General features: G+C 36.2%; 1 pseudogene; it reads left to right on the forward strand.

The window, feature by feature from the left end:
* Positions 1 to 5,800: 5,800 nt before the first annotated feature.
* Positions 5,801 to 7,683, forward strand: LOC102251946 (annotated as a pseudogene).
* Positions 7,684 to 12,745: the final 5,062 nt, after the last annotated feature.

The raw sequence follows: 12,745 nt of genomic DNA on the forward strand, positions 1-12,745 counted from the left end.
TTGGAATGAACCAAGATGTGCACCAAGGTATGCATTTCCTAGCTTCAGACCCTGAAGTAGATCAGGCTAAGACTAAGAGCCTCCAGAGACCCACCTCTGTCTGAAGTCTGATTCCATGTCAATTTTTTTTAAAAGGACACATTTTTTTCAAAGCAAAAGAAGTCTCATTGGGTCTTTGTCTTCATCTTAGAAATCAGTACAGTGAAATGAATTGAAGCTGATTTTTCATTTTTTTAAAGGAAATGCCATATTGTTAAATGACTGTTTCATTTAAAGGTATCTATTCTTTGCTAACCTATTATGCAAACAAACTTATGTATATCTTATGATTGTTTGCCAAGTATATGATTGGAAAAACCTGGGGCCAGAACTCTTTTCTCATTTTTCTTTGTGTTTAGCATATAATCCTTGATGCTGACTTAATACAGTAATTAAGTCATTTGATATTTCTGTATTTCTGAGATTCTTTACAAGATTAGTTTGATGATTAAGAAGGTAGAGATTAATGTACAAAAGCACTTTGAATTTATAGGCCATGGTTCTCTTCCAACTGAAGGTTTCTACTTATTGCCCTCTTTCCCCAGTCAAAACAGAGGAGACTGTTGATTTTCATTGTATATTGACTGTGAAAATAAATACAGGGATTATATGAGTTTGATGCAGAAAGTTTAATAGCTATTCTTATTCTGGTTCTCATAACCTTGATATCTAAGAACATAATTTATTCTTAGAACAAGGATATTATACTTCTCTTGTTTCTCTAAGTTTCCTTTATTCTTTTTAAAAAAATTGACTTCAGAGAGGAAGGGAGAGGGAAAGAGAGATAGAAACACCAATGATAAGAGAGAATCATTGATCGGCTGCCTCCTGCATGCCCTCTACTGGGGATCAAGTCCGCAACCCGGGCATGTGCCCTTGACCGGAATCGAACCCAGGACCCTTCAGTCTGCAGGCCAACGCTCTATCCACTGAGCAAAACCGGCTAGGGCTCTCCAAGTTTCCTTTAAAATGGAAGTGAAAATTCTACTTCCTTTCATGTCTCACAGGGAACAGCTCAAAAGGCAAACACAAAATGTATAGATTCTCACATCTTTTAAGTATATAGTAAACAATTACCCAACTTGTATTTTACTTGTGGGTTCTTCCTCTTTTCTTTTTTTCTCAAGTTTTATTTTTCATTGATGCATTTGTGTTTTGCATATATAATTCTAAGTAGTTCAATCTAATAAAGTAGTGACATATCCTCTGAAATCATTTTATTAGCCTGTTTACTAATATAGGGCATTTATTTTGTTTCTCCTAGTTTGGCAATTTTCTACTGACTTCCAAATTTCCAGTTAACACATGATATATGAAATTAATAACCTCTTTAATCTGAGAGTTTTCATAGCTGAAAATAGCTTCCATTTAACAATACTTAGCTATAAATTTGCCCATATCTTGTAGAATATTCACACTCTCATCAGCCTCTTATTAACAATTGATTTAGCATATTCTAATTACAAAATCATTAATTTGAACATATTTCATAAATCCTTTTAAAGCAGCTTAAGCTCATATGTTGCCTTCTCTTTTACATGTAGACATTCTACATGATTAAATCAGAAAACATGCTCAATATGTCCTTTATGTTTGATCCTTACCTAATTTGTGTTTCAAGATTGTAGAGGTCAATGCACCTGGAAATCCTTGTGTGTACTTTATCAAGATGGCTTAAGGGTAAGTTGTAAGCCTCCAAGTGGGCTAAAGGATTTAAATAATGGTGAGCTTATTAACATTCTATATACAGTGGGGCCTTGACTTACGAGTGTCCCGACTAACGAGTTTTTTGAGATACCAGCTGTCTCTCCGCCGATTTTTTGCATTGAGTTGACAGAGTAATTTGAGTTAACGAGCTCCTTAACGAGCTCCTTAACGAGCTTGGTCTTGGAACGAATTAAACTCGTAAGTCAAGGCCCCAAAAAATATGTTTGTATAAGGTCATAGCTTTTGAAGAAAGTTTGGTGTGGAAAGCCATACCGCTGTAAGTATTGAGATGATCAGTAGTTCAAATAAAGTGGCAAAAGGCCACACTAGGATAGTGTAATATTTTGAGAAATGGCACATTAATCAATTATAGTTTTCTGATCCGGTAAGTCTTAAAATTCTTACTGCAGTGTGGCTGGTGTGGTTCAGTGATTAAGCATCCACCTAGGATCCAGGAGGTCATGGTTAGATTCCCTTCCTCTCTGACATCAATTAAAAAAGAAAGCACAAGTACAAAGCTTGTAAAGAAGAAAAATTGATCATTATGACTTGAATAGAGCTTCTATATAGAACAAGGCAATTGAAAACTATCTTTTAAGTGCTCTAATTTTTTTTCTTCTGTTTGGTCTTAGCTTATATTGTGTGGCAAGGAGATAGAAAAGCATGATTTTAAATCCTGACTCTGCCATTAACTCACAGTGTGACTTTGGTTAGGACTTCTAGCTTCTTCCAAGCTTCCTAATTCATGAAATTAGGAAGTGGTGCTAAATGATCTCTATAGTAGCATTTGGCTTGAAACCCCTGTGATCATATCTTGTGTAAATGGTATATTCTCTGATTTCTGATTATTGAAAATAGTGCCTAATTGGGTTTGAAACATAAAATAAAAAAATGTGAAATTTAAAAATTTTCTGTGCCTATTTCTTATTTATGCCTTAATCTTTGCGAAAGCTAAAGCTGGCTGTTAAATAGTTCTAATTAGCATGAATGGTTGTAGCATTTAAAATCCTTGTCCTGCCTTTGATAAGATCAAAATCAGAGTGAATAATATGCCTTGGTTGAACATTAGTATGCAAACCAGGAAGCTTGAAAAGATGTGTTTAGGCTCTGAGAATAAAGCAGAAGGCAGCACATTCTGACAGCTGTGAGAAACACAAAAAATATTAATGGTGGCAGTTAGAGAGTCAGACAGCGAATAGCAATGCACAGGTGCATTTTCCCTAGTGCATATATTTCTTCTTTAGTATTAATGATAAGTTTCCAATACCTTCATCTTTACACAGGAATTAGAAACAGTTCAGACTTATTAGTTCAGCTGAGCAATAGCCTAGGACAGCTAAAAGAACAATTTCTACAGTGGTATGTATATTTGTAATAAAGTACTCTTCTATGATTATTCTTTAAATATCACCATAGTGCCATTTTTCTTTTGTAATAAAGTCATTGTCATTGCAGTTTTATGTTCTTTTAATTCTATTCTTTTTTAAAAATATATATATTTTTATTGATTTCAGAGAGGAAGGGAAAGGGAGAGAGAGATAGAAACATCAATGATGAAAGAGAACCATTGATTGGCTGCCTCCTGCATGTCCTGCACTGGGGTTTGAGCCCACAACTCGGACATATGTCCCAACCGGGAATCGAACCATGACCTCCTGGTTCATAAGTCGATGCTCAACCACTAAGCCACGCTGGCTAGATTTAATTCTATTCTTAACAACTTATCTGAGTAGAGTGAAAAATTTCATTAATTACAAGCTGTTCTACATGCCTCACTGGCCACTATCTTTTAATACAAATTTCAAACATCCATCTCTCAACATTTTGACTTTAAAGATTAAAGTGCCACTTATGATTTAAGATAATGATGTGAAAAAACTTTTAAGTCAATATAGAAATTCATCACCTTAGAGTAGCAAAATTATAGAAATGTGAAGCATGAACTTTTGCTTGACTATGTCTATGTACATGATCACATTGAATCCCCCTGCACACCCTACAAAAGCCCCAAACATACCAGAAATAGATATCCTGAACACTCTCTTTTCAGAATTATCAAGAGATAGGATGCAATGTGCACAACGCAGGTTCCTAGTGATATTGTATCTCTCTCTCTCAAGTTCTCTGTCAGTAAACAAGTGAACCATTTGAGTCTTGAATACCTGAACATATGTATTCCTAATCCTCAAACCTCTAATCAACTCAACTACTTGAAGAAAAATGATGGAAATAGTATCGTGCTGTCATAGGTGCATGAATAGTAGCATTCAACCAAGCCACTGAAGAAAAGTTTTGTTTTCTGTACAAAATCCAGAACAAAACCTTGCATGTTTAGCAGTCAATATTATCAAGTTTTAAGTTTCAATATCAGAAAAGTATATTATATATTAACTCATAGACTAAAGATTTTCATAGGTGTAGACATTTTGATTCACTTATGTTTTTTCAAATCCACAAATCTTTCTTTTGGTATTTCTAATTTGAAATAGTATCTACCATTATCACCTTATCTTAATAAGATGGTCATTTTTTCTTTTTAATTCTGCTAGAGTTAATAACAAAATTCATTTTTCGGATTTAAAACCACTGTGGATGAGTTCACACTCACCCTCACCCTCACCCCTGGTCTTCCAGTAACAGTTTATAAAATATTGAGCAAAGCTTTATAAAGGATATTTTTACTTTATTGATTTGTCTGAGGTTTTGAACAGTGTGTTGAACATTATAAAAGTATTTATTGTGATGTGGGAAATGGATGACAACTCTTCTGTATTTTAAATTATTTTTACAATTAAAACTTGTTCTATAGAAAACACTATATTAGAACTAATACATGAATTCAGTAGGATACAAAGTTAATATTCTGAAATCTGTTTTATTTTATACACTAATAAAAACTATCAGAAAGATAAATTAAGAAAACAATCCCAACTATAGTTATATCAAAAACAATAAAATACTTAGGAATAAATTTAACCAAGGAGGTAACAGACCTGAACTTTTAAAACTATAGACATGGACGACAGAAATTAAACAAAAAAACCCCAAGTAATTGGAAGCATATACCGTGCATATGGATAGGAAGAATTAATATAATTAAAATGTCCATATTACCCCAATCAATCTACAGATTCAATGCAACCCCTATCAAAATACCAATGGTATTTTTCACAGAACTAGAACAAATTATCCTAACATATACATGGAACCATAGAAGAACCTGAATAGCCAAAGCAATCTTGAGAAAGAACAAAGTTGGAGATATCGTGCTTCCTGATTTCAAACTATACTACAAAGCTATAGTAATAAGAGTATGGCACTGGCACAAAAACAGACACTTAGATCAATGGAACAGAATAGAGAGCCTAGAAATAAAACCTCTGTCCCAATTAAGCCCCAATTAATTAGTTATCTGTCTTAGTGGGACAAATGCAGGTGACCAGGAGTCAGCAATAACGGCCTATCCCCTGGTACTTCAATGTCTAGACAGCTGAGCCGAACCGGAACACATGAACACACAAGACAGAATTAGTATGCAGTCACACAAGGTTTATTTACCTATTCCTACTGGGTCCTAGGCTCCAGCAAAGGCCACCTGGCGATGCACACCGAAAGACGGACGACAAAGATGGAGACAGACAGGTGGCCACAGTTGGTTCAGGCTTACATAGCAGAGCAGCCAATCAGGGGCTTGTCTCATGGAGTGACATGGAGTCCTCCTCTCATTAGGCAGGAGACATTCACTGAAGAAAAATCTGATGCTTATATAGCCGGTGGTAAACAACTTGTGTCTTATCAGTGTGGGCCAGACGGTGTGCCTTTGCTAGGAGCAGGGTGTTTACGCTTTAAGGGCTTAGGGCATTCACATCAAGATAGTGGGGCGTTCCTACATTTTGGAAGTTACAGAGTATTGGGGTCTTCACACAGCAAACATTTCACACATTAATTATTTCACCCAATAATTATTTCCACACATTAGAGGGGTTTCCTTATGATCATAACATTATTATAACACCCTCACTTAAGTAACCAATCTGTGAAAAAGGAAGCAAGAATGTACAATGGGGAAAATACAGTGTCTTCAATAAATGGTGTTGGAAAAACTGGACAGATATATGTAAAAAAAGGTCCTTCTCCAAACATGGCCCGGCGGCTGCCCCCTCAGCAGCTAAGGGACCATCCTCACCTGCATATTAAAATGGCTGTACCTAAAGAAGCCATCTATCTCTTGCTTGTCAGAATGCCAGTGCAGGATCTGCATGGTAATCTTGATTGAGCTGGTAACACTGCCTTGTAATCACATGATCAGTAATGCATGCTTCCAATTGCCTGTCGAAAAGGCAAACTCATGCTGTCCCTTCTGTTGCCACCGGGTCTCTTCGTGGACCAGGTACCATACCTGAAGAAAGTCTCTCATCAATAAGGAGCTGTGGGCGATGATTCAAAAACACTATTCAAAGGAATGCAAGCTTATAGCCTCTGGATAAGTATGGGAAGAAATTGTTGATGACTTATCAGCCAGTTCATCTGTTAAGTAAACCTGGAGAATTGAAAAGAGAATATGAAGAGGAGATAAGCAAGGTGGAGGCAGAGGGAGGGACCAATGAGGAAGAAACAAACAAAGCCAGTGAAGAGTACATACAGAAACTATTGGCAGAGGAGGAGGAAGAAGAAAAAAGGCAGAAAAAAGGAGAAGAGAAATGGAAGAACAGCAAAAAAGTGATGAAGAATGGCAAGAAAGCTAAGCATTAATATTAACAATTTCTATGAGGAAAAAGTCTTGGCTTCTCACACGAATTCCAGAAAATCTTATCCAGTCTCAAGCAAAAGAAAAGTAAAAACAAACAAACAAATACTGGAGATATTCAGAAATATTTGTCACCTAAATCTCAATTTGGGTCAGCATCACAGTCTGAAGTTGCACAACAAGGTAAGAAAAACTCCATGTCTAAGGAAACTCCATGACAGTAGCGATGTGTAAAGAGCCAAGACATTAAGAAAGATATGCCAACACTTTCTCTGCAAATATGCCTTGAAATTCAAGAACAAGGTGCAAAGTCATCAATAGAGTCACCTATGTGCCAATTATGCGCCAGTGGTACAGAATGGTATCTTGAAGGAGAAGTCAAGATGAGACCAAGCAATCATGATAAAGAATTATGTGTCATAAATCATGAGAGACCTGAAGCCAGAGTTTCCCACTCTAGAAAAGCTGTAGTTAAGCCTTGTGGCAAAACAGAGAGTGGGTGTACTATGTCAGCTATGACACAGATAATTGGAAATAACACAGTTGAGACAGAAAATGAAAAATCTTGTCCTACTGATCAGTGAAGAAAATATTTCCAAAAGAAAAAACCAAGAGTCTTCATTTGAAGCAGTCAGTGATCCATGCTTTTCTGCAAAAAGAAGAAAATGTCCTCTGAATCTTCCTCAGACCAAGAGGAAACAGAAACATTAATCAGCTGTACCCCACAACTGTTAGATTTGGAACATTTACTTTTTGAGAGACATAAACAAGAAGAACAGGACAGGTTATTAAAGATTCAAAAAGAGGCTGATAAAGAACAAATGAAGGTAAGCCAGCAGAAAGGATCCCCACATGAATATCAGTTATGTGCTACACCCTCACCTCCAGACAAATTGCTAGATGAACAGAGAAAGAATTCCAAAAATAGGAACTTAAAATGACAAGCTTATATAGAGCATTCCAAACCTCAGAGAGGCCCAAAAAATGAAAATTGGCAACCTTTTTTAAAGATCCAGTTGAAACATTCAGTTAATGTTAATGGAAGAAAGATTTCAAAGTCTACTAGAGATGATTGTAATGTATCTAAAAGTGTTCATTCCTTACAGCCTAGGAAGTCACAGAAAGGTATTTTTCAGATGTTTCAGAGATATATACAAAGTAATCCATGGGCAAAGGAGGGGGTGTTTTAGAATTTGGTAAAGCTGGATTGTGATGCTCTCATTTTTATCATAAAATGTTTATAAAATGTCTATTCTGCTCTGTGGGCACACTCATTGCCTGTAATTGAAGGGCTGTGCAATTACAAGGGAGGAATATACAAATGTACTTCTGCCAAAGTCAGTGATAAGCAAGAGTCTCAATTCTTTATGAAAAACTGTGATCTGCTGAGTTTGACAGTCCTTATATGTAATAGATATGAAAATGCCTGGACTAACTCCCAAGAAATCTTCCAATGCTATTCTCTTTTTTTAAAAAAAATTCATGTTTTATGGCCTTTGCTCACCTTTTTGTGCTGACTAGTAATTAAAGCAAGATTATATTGTAAGCATTATAGCATTTTCTTTTATTTAAAACTAGAGGCCTGATGCACGAAGATTTGTGCAAGAATGGGCCTTCCTTCCCCTGGCTGCCGGCACCGCCTTTGCTTCGGCTGGAGCCACCTTTCCGCCTTCCCATGCTGCCCAGAGACCCTGAGCGGCTGGAGTGGTGCGGAACACCTGTGTTGTCACTATGGTGACAACGCAGGTATCCCACCCTGGCCTCTCAGTGCCTGTGTATGCAAATTAACCCACCATCTTTTTGGGTTAATTTGTATACTCACTCCTGATTGGCTGGTGGGCATTGTGAAGGTACAGTCAATTTGCATCTTTCTCTTTTATTAGTGTAGATGGATTAGAATCATGTGAAGTCAGAAAAATCAGAGTTTTCTGGAAAATTAGGATTGACAGAAAGAAAACTCATCTCTTAAGGCAAAAGGACTTAAGAGTTGGGGGAGGCTGAGTAGAGGGAACTGATAACTTGGAAGCATTGAAACTGAGTGGATGATCAGAAACTGGGTCCAGGATGGAGTAGCAGAGCATTCTCCCTTATCCTTTCTTTGCTAAATGACACAGTAAACATTTGGGTTTTACATCTTGTGACACTATAGTAAGTGTCATTGAAATAATTAGTTACTAAATTACCTGAAATTTTGGAAATTCATCTTTCTATTAATCTGTTATTTTAGAAAAAATAGGAATTACTGTAGAAGAGTTAAATCACAGTGTACAGTATATTGTTAAATCACAGTATGTTGTGGAACCCAAGATATAAATAACCATGTGTTTATTTCCTTATTATTTGTATTGGTAGTGATTTTTATTTGTGTTTATGGACAGAAATAATATGATACTGGGGTTTCCCCCTAAATTACCCCACAAAGATGTTTCTAGCTCTCTATCTCTCTCCCTTCCTCTCTGTAAAAAATCAATAAAATATATTTAAATTACCCCACAAAGTTAAATCAGAGGCCATGGTTCCATTTTGTGAAATTTAACTTGGAGACTATTAATTTTTGTTTCATTAACATGAACAACTTTAGCCTGGCTGGCATGGCTCAGTGATTGAGTCTTGACCTATGAACCAGGAGGTTGAGGTTCGATTCCTGGTCAGGGCACATGCTCGGGTTGTGGGCTCGATCCTCATTAGGGACATGCAGGAGACAGCCAATCAATGATTCTTTCTCATCATTGATGTTCCTATCTCTCTCTCCCTCTCCCTTCCTCTCTGAATCAATAAAAATAAAATATGAACAACTTTGAGCAACCAAGCAACAGCATTTCTGCTGAAGCTAGTTATTCATCCTTTTAAGGTAAAAATGCAATAAAATGCCCTAGAGCTAAGTCTAACTTCAATGTGTCAATATTTTTATACACTTTTGAGATATTTTACCTCCAAATTTTATAACTGAAATTCTGTTAATCTTTGCCTACTTGGTAGCATCTACTTCAATATTCATTGGGTAGGTAATTAGGGATAGAATTCTGATGCTAATTTAAAATTTACTTTGCCCTTTCTAAAATAAAAATGTAATTGCCTTTGAGTAATGAAATGATTGTGCTGAAATGAAGTGTAGTCAGAAATGAACAAAATTTGTCTAAAATAGACTAAAATTTATTTTTCATCCAACATATTTAAGAGCGATTTCACTTCACATTTAAGGGAAGATGTTGGATCTCCTCAAATTAAAAGTTATGTAATTAAATCTTCCATGACCAAAAAGGGGGGGAATACTGTGATGTACTCAGGATTTATATATTTAACCACTTATTTGTGAAGAAGTCTTCCTGATTAAAATTGGTTTTAAGATAAATTTAAGTTTATGGTGCCAGATGGGTACTAGATTTATTGTGGTGATCACTTTGTAAATTATATAAATGTCTAAGCACTATGTTGTAAACCTGAAAATAATATCATCTTGTATGTCAACTATAATTTAAAATAAATGTAAAAATATAAATTAAAGAAAACAAAAACCAAAATTAGATAAAAACAGTTCAGAATTTGACTTTGAACCAGAAAAGCGCTTAAATTTTGAGTACATGTGCATTAAGTATTATGTTTTTTGTACAAAATTGGATTATCTGCAATTTTGTTATGAATGTGCTTTTTAGGCACATTAATAACTGCGAACATGTTTTCCTGACAGTAAATATGCTATCATATTGTATTAAAAACCAAAATAACTTTTTCTGTAACCTCACCTTTCTGATCCCATAGTGATACACTGTTAAGAAAATATAAAGAAATGTGTAGATTGTACTGAAGTCTTTTCTTTTAAGACATATGGTGTGAGTGCAAGTACCCATTATGGAGCTGCTATAGCCAGAAAGGTGCTCTGACCACAGCGGGTGGTTGATTTCCTGGGTTATTCAGGAGCCATAAGAATCAAATCTTTGTCTCTGTTTTGATTTTACCATAGCTGGATTTCATATCTTCATTTGTTCTTTAGCTGCACAAATAACATCAGTTTCATTTCTCAGTCCCAAATGATTTCCCAGAACATAAATATTTTCACTTTTTTTTTTTTATATAACATAGAAGCCATGGCTACTTGCTTGACTAAAGGAAACTGCCCCTACAAACATTCTCTTTCCTACCTTAAACCCTGTAAATTCTTTTTTTTAAAGTATATTTTATTGATTTTTTACAGAGAGGAAGGGAGAGGGATAGAGAGTTAGAAACACCGATGAGAGAGAAACATCGATCAGCTGCCTCCTGCACACCCCCTACTGGGATGTGCCCGCAACCAAGGTACATGCCCTTGACCAGAATCGAACCTGGGACCCTTCAGTCCGCAGGCCGACGCTCTATCCACTGAGCCAAACCAGTTAGGGCCCTGTAAATTCTTTATTTTAAAAAAATCAGACGCTGAGGTCTGATTTATGCATTATGAAGCTTATCATTTAAGTTTATTCAACTTTGCTTCCTCATTCCTCAATGCAAGTCAATTCTACGTCTCTACCTAGTCTTACAATGTTTGAGATGTGATTAAAGATAAGGACAAAAATAAGAACAAAATTAATAGCAGTTTTACAGGTAGTCTTTGGGTAAAATTATGTCTGAATAGGGGATAGAAGGTTGGATAGGAGAAAGAAGAGAAAACTAAGGGCTTCTGGATACAAAGTGACTCTATAATGGAGAATGCTGGGGAAAATGTAGAGCCTGTAATTTATTTAATGGGAACATGATGGATAAAAACCCAATCTGACCACAATGAGATATCACTATACACCTATTAGAACAGCTACAGTAAAAAATAGTGAAAATTCTAAATGCTGGCAATAATATGGAGAAACTGGATCTCTCATATATTGCTGGTGGGAATGTAGAATGGTACAGCCATTCCAGAAAATAATATGACAATTTCTTATAAAGCTACTAGAGGCCCGATGCATGAAATTTGTGCAAGAGTAGGCCTTCCTTCCCCTGGCTGCCAGCACTGGCTTCCCTCTGGCACCCGGGACCTGGGCTTCCCTTGGAGCCCTGGCTTCATCCAGAAGGCCCTGATCGCTGGCCAGGCCTAGGGACCCCACCCATGCACGAATTTCATGTGCCGGGCCTCTATTACAGATATAAGCACATGCATGTAAAATGGTGAAAATGGAATACATTCTGTAGTTAGTATTCGAGTTAACAATATTTTATCAATTTTAATTTCCTGGGTTTGATATTATACTACAGTTTTATAAGATGCCACTAATGGGGGAAACTAGGTTAAGTGTACAAAGGACTCTATGTAATAATTTTACAACTCCCTGTGAGTCTATAATCATTTAAAAGTAAAGAGTTAAAAACCCCCACTTAGTCTGTTTTTGTTTTATTTTTTTTTAATTTTTTTAATTTTTTTTAATTAAATCTTTATTGTTCAGATTATTACATTTGTTCCTCTTTTTTTCCCCCCATAACTCCCCTCCTTCCAGCTCCCACCCCACCCTCCGCCCTCACTCCCCACCCACTGTCCTCATCCATAGGTGCACGATTTTTGTCCAGTCTCTTCCCGCATCTCCCACACCCCTTTTCCCCCCAAGAATAGTTAGTCCGTTCCCTTTCTATGTCCCTGATTCTATTATAATCACCAGTTCATTCTGTACATCAGGTTATTTATTCACTTGATTCTTAGATTCACTTGTTGATAGATGCATATTTGTTGTTCATAATTTGTATCTTTACCTTTTTCTTCTTCTTCCTCTTCTTAAAGGATACCTTTCAGCATTTCATATAATACTGGTTTGGTGGTGATGAACTCCTTTAGCTTTTCCTTATCTGTGAAGCTCTTTATCTGACCTTCAATTCTGAATGATAGCTTTGCTGGATAAAGTAATCTTGGTTGTAGGTTCTTGCTATTCATCACTTTGAATATTTCTTGCCACTCCCTTCTGGCCTGCAAAGTTTCTGTTGAGAAATCAGCTGACAGTCGTATGGGTACTCCCTTATAGGTAACTGACTTTTTTTCTCTTGCTGCTTTTAAGATTCTCTCTTTGTCTTTTGCTCTTGGCATTTTAATTATGATGTGTCTTGGTGTGGTCCTCTTTGGATTCCTTTTGTTTGGGGTTCTCTGCGCTTCCTGGACTTGGAAGTCTATTTCTTTCACCAGGTAGGGGAAGTTTTCTGTCATTATTTCTTCAAATAACTTTTCTCTTCTTTTCTTTTTTTAAAATATATTTTATTGATATTTAACAGAGAGGAAGGGAGAGGGATAGAGAGTTAGAA

Source organism: Myotis brandtii, unplaced genomic scaffold (assembly GCF_000412655.1).
Source record: "Myotis brandtii unplaced genomic scaffold, ASM41265v1 scaffold5, whole genome shotgun sequence".
Lineage (NCBI taxonomy): Eukaryota > Metazoa > Chordata > Mammalia > Chiroptera > Vespertilionidae > Myotis > Myotis brandtii.